The sequence below is a fragment of the Netta rufina genome (assembly GCF_964035555.1).
Source record: "Netta rufina genome assembly, chromosome: 23".
NCBI classification, from domain to species: domain Eukaryota; kingdom Metazoa; phylum Chordata; class Aves; order Anseriformes; family Anatidae; genus Netta; species Netta rufina.
The window spans coordinates 7072503-7080909 of NC_140147.1; positions in this window are offsets into that span (position 1 = coordinate 7072503).

Consider the following 8407-nt stretch of genomic DNA (forward strand, 5'->3'; position numbering starts at 1 on the left):
TCAATGCCAGGACATACCACCCTCCTCATCAGCAGGGAAAGGGGACATAGGCAGATGGCACAAGGTGCACAGCAGCAATGCTGTTCTGTGGAGATGCTGACTTTGACCTGCCTGGCCATGGGCATGCTGAGGTGTGCATGGGCATGCTGAGGGCTGTGCAGCATTGGGGCAGCTGGTGATATGCCTGCACCCACCCCCCTGCTATGCCAGTGCCTTGGTATCCCCTGGCCAAGGGCAGACAAAGCCCCAGTGCTGATCTGGACTTCTTTGCCTGGGTCAGTTCCTCCCTGGATCTTCTCCTGCACCAGCTCCTGGGGTGCAGGCAGCCTCTCCCAGGGCCATTACAGAGCAGAGTGCCTCGGTGTGGTGCCCTGGGCCAAGCAGAGCCTGGCAACCAGGATTTCCTGTTGCCCTGGGCCCTGCCTGCCCAGGCTCCAAAGCACCCTGGGATGCACAGGGACAGCACAGGCTCTGAAAAGAAGAGTGAGAGCCCTGTCTGGAGCCTCTCATGCTCAGTCACAGGTGAACCTGAGAGCAGCTGCCATATGGGGCCCTTACCTGAATCCCCACAGCCTCAATGGGTGGCACTGAGGCCAGTGGACACCTGAGCCACCCTCCCCGTCCCCGCATGGGTGATTTCTGCCCCTAGGACTGGGTGCACCACAGACATGGCATTTGCAACACAAGGTAGCAATGCAGCATCGGGCAGCTGACACTAGCTGCATGAGCCCTGAACTGCTGCAGGATCACCCTTACCTCCCACAACAACAGCATGGGATGTCCAAGGAACACAGAAGCCAACAGGACCCAAACTCCCCTGGCACGAGGGCAGGGGCAGCACTGCACCAGCATGGGAGACCCTGTCCAGCCTGAGCAGGGTGGACCCTGCCTGGGGCTGCCAGCATGGAGCAGGGAGAAGCGTGCAGCTGGGTTCTGTCTGTGGCAGACCATGTCAGGGTGACCAGAAGGGTGAGATCAGGCTCCTGCATCAATGCTACAGATCTGTGCTGGAATGGAGGCTGCAGCAGTCTCCTTCCCTCCATCACCTGCTTCTTCCCTCCATCCCCCTTCTCTATCAGCTGCTGTAATGTAAAGATGGACCAGGGAATCTAATCCTTCATGTACTGGCCAGAGCCCCATTTATGCCCACACAACTGATTCTGGGAGCTTAAATTAAAAACAAACAAAGAACACTTCAGTGACATTAGGTGTTAGCCAGTCCATGACTTTTGACAGAGCAGGCATTGAGACTGTCTTGTCACTGCAGAAAGGGGAGCATTAGCAAAGGCTATAGCAACTGCAAAACAAAGTGTGCTGTCCTGCTGCAGCCAAGTTCTTAGAGGAAATGAAAGCCCAAGAGGTTTTGGGCTGGGGAGGAGTTCTTATCAGAAATAATTTCTCATTTTTCTGGGGCTGCAGCATTGCCTGTTTCTGCGTATGTGATTTCGAATCCAGTATTAAAACACATCTTTGTTTCAGTGGCCCAGCTTACTGAGTGGTACTGGCAGTTTTTGACTGCTCTGTTCTCGGTGTAATTTACCTCTCATCCAGTCCTAGGGAAGCACACAAATTCTGACAACACTGAATGCTATGCAAGACTAAGTCCCAAGAAAAACAACAACAAGCAAACCTTGAACATGCCTTTACTTTTATGAACCAAACACACAGTCTAATAAAAACAAATATATAAATTTTTTACTATAACTTACTCCCATGTGACTCCAGCACCTCCCTGGGCAACCCATTCCAATGCCTAACTACTCTTTCTGAGAAGAAATGTCTCCCAGTTTTCAACCTGAATCTCCCCTGGTGCAGCTTGAGGCCGTTCCTTCTTGTACTAAGAGTTTCTGCTACCCATCATACAGATAGCAGAAACTCTTTGGTTTAGGAGATACGGTATTATCAGCAAATATATGGAGGCCACTTTCCAAGAGCAAATCCACATTTTATTAGTGGAGAAAAGCTCTCTGTGGTGTACAGAGTAGCATTTTAGTGGATAGGCTTTGCATGCATTTTGAACTGCTCTGTTCAAGAGCCGTGAACAAGAACAACAAAATACCGACCTCTGAAAGCACTAGCCACTGCCCGCAGGATTAGAGCTGTGCAGTGCAGCATGCTGGATAAGCACACAGGTGAATGCGATCCCTGCCAGTCCTGATCACTGTGTCGAATTCTCTAGTGCCAGGACAGGTCTTTGGAAAGATGTGAAGTTAATTTTTCACCAAAGTGGATGGTGAGCTGATGCTAAACATTATTTTCTGTGAGTTTCCACTACTGATCTCACAACAACAACACAATTTCCTTTTGCTCATTACAGGAAATAAATACTAAATAAACTCTGTAGCTTTCCTTAGTGAGCACTTTCGAGCCTGGCACAACACATCCCCACCTTATTACCAAGTGTGCTGGAATGTGCCCAGGAGCTTGGTTTGCTCAGCTGCAAAATACTTTTCCCTTGACTGCTGAGATCCTCAGGGGTCAGTGAGCAGCTACTTCCCAGTAGCCATTTGACAGCTGCAGAGAGGGCTTCAGCTGCCTACAGTGACACTGCTGGGAATGTCACATGTCCAGCAGTCTGGCAGGACATGCTGCTGCCAGGAGCCAGGCTGCCACATCAGCCGTGAATGGAAGGGGGAGCAGGGCTGACTCTGTCTGGCTCTGGCACAGGGAGCCCAGTGCAGCCCTGCCCCAGTGGGCACGGATGTAAGCTGTGGAGGCCATGGCATAAGAATTTGTATCCTACAGCTCAAGGCAGCTCAAAACTGGGGGTTATCTCTCAACTCACTTCCCATGGACCAAACAGAATGCGTTTGGGTCCTCATCTTGTTGTGGGGATCATCTTAAAACACAGACCTCAGAAAAACTGCAACTGATTGAGCTGCACAGCTGGGTCCCTGTGCCCCCACAGCTCCACACTGCAGGGGTGACCTCCTGGCAGGGCCCCAAAGGCAATGCCATGGCCAGCAGCACTTCTCATCACTGCTCACTGGGCTCCCAGCATGAATACACACACCCCTCCCCAGGGCACCGGCACCGGGACGGCAAGGGTAAGGCTGGCTCTGACATGCCACAGCTCAGAGATCTCGGGGGCAGGGGGCTGTGCAGCCAGACCATGTCCCTAGACATGGACAGGCAGAAAGAGCCTGCAGTGCTCGGGGAGGGAGGCAAGCAGAAAGGGGACGATCCTCTTACCTCAGGGCCTGCTGGCCCAGCAGTCCCCAGCCCAACGGGTCCCTGCCGTGAGCAGAGCCACCGGCAGGGCTGCACTGGCAGCGTGTCCGTGTCTAGGAGGAGAACCGGGACAGGAAAGAAGGCGCTGGCCTGCAGGTGAGTGACTCACTTCCCTCTTGACACTTGTGACATGGTTTAGACATGCCCCGGCTGCACCCTTTTGCACAACACCAACTCCTGTGGCCCTTCCTTGAGCAGGCTTGGAAATGGCTGTGCGAGCTAGGGCTTTGGGCATCGCCACCCTGTGCCTTACAGGCCTGGCAAGGGGCAGCTTGGCCCCGCAGCAGGGTCACACCGGGGCAGGGCTGGGCACGGCCACAGGGGGAGCAGGGACCCTGTAGGTCTGTCTTCTGTGCCTCTCCTTTCCTCCAAGGCACCAGGGCTGGGACCGCCATAGCAGCAAGTGCTGCTGTGTTCAAAAATGTCTCCGTGGTAGATGGTGACTTGCTTGCAGTGTCAAGATGATACTGCTTTGTGTGGGAGTCCCAGTATGGGGGAACACAGGCCAGGCTGTGGCAGTAAGTTTCCTTGTCCTCTCTGCAGCATTATAAACCCCTCTCAGCTCTTGTTCTCCTCTGTTCCACCAGCTTGGGAAGAAAGGGTGGATGAGACATGTGAGGGACCCACTTGATCTTGGCCTTGCTGTTGTAGTCCCCAGGGCATACAGCTCTGGCAGTGTGCTCGGGTCCCGTGTGGCTATTCCCCTGATGTGTATGTTGTACTGCATCACTTACACTATGGGCATAATATCCATCTGAATCACTTATATTGTAACGAGAGATCACATGTTTCTGTCTGCTATCTGTATTCACCATGGCTTGTCTAACAAGGAAATACTGTTATGTTTTCTTTGCTGTTAAGAGCTGGCACTGGTTTCTGCAAGGAAAGAGGCATGAGGTTTCTGAGGGCTGAGACAGCCCTCAAGGGCCAATCACAACTGGTAGGTACACAAAGGCATACTGAAAGCATATCAGAGCAGGAATACAACCTGCACTGTTATTAGAAGGAACCAGGTGTTTGCACATCCTGTAGTCTCCCTATCTAAGCCTGCTAGACACCCAACTGCAGTGGTGCAAAGCTACTGTAAATACCTGGATTTCCCAGCAAAGATATACCAACTTAATTACAGCCATTCTCCACAGAAAAGGCTGCCAGCATGCTCTCACTGTGATTAAAGAGAACTAGGCTGTGACAGGAGGAGGGCGGCCAGCAGAGTGGCCAGTTAATATCCCCTCTGCTTGGTACTTACATTTCACTTTGAACAGTTTTTGCAGCAATAAAGGGGCATGGAAAGCTGCAGTGGGACTGACAGGCAGCTGCCACTTGGCCTGAGCCTTGGAGCACAACCTACAAGGAAAGGCTGTGGGAGCTGGGCTGGGATAGGCCAGAGCCTGAGGGTCGATCTGGTGGCTGCCAGCAGCTATTGGAAGGGAAGCTGCAAGAGGGTGGTAGCAAACACTTCTCAGTAGTGGCAAATGGTGTGACAAGGGACAACAGCCACAAACTGAGGTGCAGAGCAGTCAGGTGGACATGATGAAATTTTCTGTAGGAGGGCCATGCAGCCCTGAGCCAGGTACCCAGAGAGGCCAGGGGTCTCCAGCCTTACCACAGCAGGAGTTCTAGAGAAACGGACTTCAAACGCTCCTGATGTAGCCATGCACGCTGCCAGGCCTGAGGATAGCTTGCTGGTGCCCAAGCAAGGGATAATGCCCCATTTCTGCTTATGAATTGCAGGCCTTACAGCTCAGCTGCCTGACCAGGGGAGGCGTTGCTTGCACTGTCGCTTTTAAGAGGAAAAGGAAGCTAAGACAGCCCATTTACTCTAGATAACAACACTGCAATAGCCCAACACATTTTTAGGGAAATTTGCTATGCTAAGTTGTACTGGGTTTATGTGGCAAGATTCTGGTAACAGGGGCTGCAGGGGTGGCCTCTGAGGTTTCAGAAGCTGCCCCATGTTAGATAAGGGCCAGTTTCATCCGGTGAAAAAAGGACCCATCACTGGCCAGAGCCAAACCAATACACAACATTGTTTATGCATCTGTGAGAGCATGTTTAAGAAAGGAGAAAAAATTCTGCTGTGCAACAGCAGCTGGGAGAGTGAGGAGTGACAACCAGCCCTGCAGCCACCAAGGTCAGTGCAGAAGCAGGGCAGGAGGTGCTCCAGGCACGCAGCAGCAGTTCCCCTGCAGCCTGTGGAGAGGCCCTTGGTGGAGCAGGCTGTCCCCCTGCAGCCCATGGGTCCCACATGGAGCAGATCTCCACGCTGCAGCCCATGGAGGAGCCCCTGGTGGAGCAGGTGGATGTGGCCTGAAGGAGGCTGCGGCCCATGGAAAGGAGCCCAGGCAGGAGCAGGGGGTCTGTGGGGAGCTACTGCCCATGGGATACCTGTGTTGGAGCAGTTTGCTCCTGGGGGATGGACCCTGTGGTACGGAGCCATGCGGAAGCAGTTCTTGAAGAGTTGCTGCCTGTGGGCAGCCCCCACAGGATCAGTTTGGGAAGGATGGCATCCCGTGGGAGGGACCCCATGGGGCAGAGAGAGTGACCGAGAAGGCGCAGCAGAGACGAAGCATTAGGGACTGACCGCAGCCCCCATTCTCTGTTCCCTGCACTGCTCAGGGGAAAGATGTAGAAGAGGGTGGATGGGGGAAAGTGTTTTTAGTTTGCTTTTAGCTTCTCACTGATCTATCTTGTTAGTAATAGGTAATGAATTTTATTAATCTCCCAGGTCTGTGTTGCCCACGACGATAATTGTTGAGTGATCTCCCCATTCTTATCTCAACTCTTGAGCCTTTTGCATAGTATATTCTCCCCCTTTCCCTTTTAGGAGGGGCAGTAAGAGAGCAGTTGTGGTGGAGCTCAGCTGCCCAGATGAGTAAAAGCACCCCATAAGCCCAGCCTCTGTTTCTCTATTTTCAGTTATTTTAAGAGAGCATAGAAGTACTAGGAAGATAAATTCTCTTCTGGAAGATGAGGAGAGCACCTGAACTTGGTCTTTTCCACATGGGTCCCTCTAACCAATGTTGCTGTGGCTATAGCTAATCCCCCAGAACTACAGTTATGCTCCTGAAATAGAAATTGCACATGGCAAGAGTTGCTATAGCACAAGGAGAAGGGGTGGAAGGAAGTTTTTTTCCATGCATTACAAAGACAGGACAGCTCTTTAGGAAAGAGGAAGGGTGGAAGAAGAAGATACAGCCACACAGACAGTGTAAGAAATGTTATGTTGGATGCAAGCCATAGGGCTCAGCGCCATGTCCAACAGCAGCCAACAGATGATGATCAGAGAAGAAAGTGAACACGGTATAGTGCATCCCTTATCAAACTCTACCAGCATCTGCCAATATGTAGCAGAAACTTCCTCAGCTAGCAGTTACACTGGGATCTTTATAAAGTATTTATGTGAACACATGCATGGATGAAAAATTATTAAACACTCCTGTCCTCAATGATAGTCTATGCTGAGTTCTGCAATCCACCATAGGAAAAGTACTTATGTGTCTTTTGAACCAATTCCTTGCTATTTTCCCTCCATTACCTCTTGTTCTCAGGTTCAGGAAAAGAACAGCTTTTGATGTCCTGTTTTCCCTCCATACCACTGCCTGTTTTCACATACTCATTTTGAAAGGCAATACACTAAAGCACGTATAAAAATAGGCATCTATGTAAACTGTAAGGCATGTCCACAACATGGCTTCATAGCAAAGATGACAGTATTTCCCATTTCACTCTGTATCTTTGCCCCGTACTCTGATTTATATGGTTCCTGAAGAGCAACAGCTAATTTAGAGCACCAAATGCATGCACCAAACTAAGATAAGTGTTAAGTAATACAATGTCTCAGCAAGAATGGATTTCATCTCTATCTTATCACTCAGTCTTTCTGCAGCCATCGGGACTTGGTTTAGGCTTTACCAAACAGCTTTTCTACCCAGAGAAATCTAGTTTACCTGGCAAACATCTTGTGAAATCTAGACCTAGACCTGTCTACATGTTCAGGGGGACACTCCACTCATCCCTAGACTATAAAGTAGCACCAAACATGGAAGTACTGCACCCTGTCCCCTTTAATCCAAAAGGGAGGAGGTTCCTATTGCAGTTTCCCTTTTTTTTAATTTTCTGGTACAAGTAAACTTGTAAAGGCCCTTTCCCATCCCACTATCACTGAACAGCAGAAAAATCTCCACAAATTGCAGATGAAGGGGAAGGCAACCCCCCTACTTTAGAATGGAACCAAAACCTTCAGGAACAATTTCTGGATTTCTAAAAAGAGCTGGACTCTGGTAGACCGTGGTGTACCATCTCTGGAAATCAGACAAATAAGACAAATTATTTCCACAGAAAACTAAAGCCAAGACCCAACTGTAAGGTGCTTGCATACCTATCTGGTACCTTTCCTCCTTCCCAAAGAAAAAAAAAATAAATCCTTACTCCTACAAATGTATTTTCTTGTCGTACATAGCAAGGACAAATACTTAGTCTACATGGATCACTGACCCAAAAACAGCTCTAAAGATGGAGATATGAGGGATTTTAGGACTTGCATCATTTCTATGTCTTGTAATTAAACAGTGAGTTAAAATTCAACCTATCTTGCTGGTTGGCATACATTGCAGAGGCCAGGCAATAGCCCAGCCTGCATCTGTTGGGCATCCACATTGTGTGTTCATTTCTTTCCCACCCAAGAAATTCAAAACAGTTTGCTTTTACAAAGCCTGAATGCAAAGGGAAGGTGCTTTTAGTTTCTCACTGCCCTAGCTTGTTAGTAATAGGTAATAAATTTTATTAATCTCCCTATGCTGAGTCTGTTTTGCCCATGACAGTAACTGTTGAGTGATCTCCCTGTCCTTTCAGCCCTTTTAATTGTATTTTCTCCTCCTATGCCTTTGAGGAGGGGGAGTGGTTGTGGTGGAGCTCAGCTGCCCACCTGAGTAAAACCACCACAGAGAAATACTGCATGTTCAGACATACAAACATATCATAGGCAGACCAGGAAGAAAGGAAACAGGAACAGCTAACTTGAAAATGAACACCATTGTTTATAAGCCATGTTTTGCTGCCCCAAACGAGTCACACTCGGTGGAAAAAATGACTCAAACTGAAGAAGCTCAGAAAATGATTACTTCAGTGACCTGGGCAACAGGCTACACTCTTTAGAGCCTGTGGTGTCATTCCA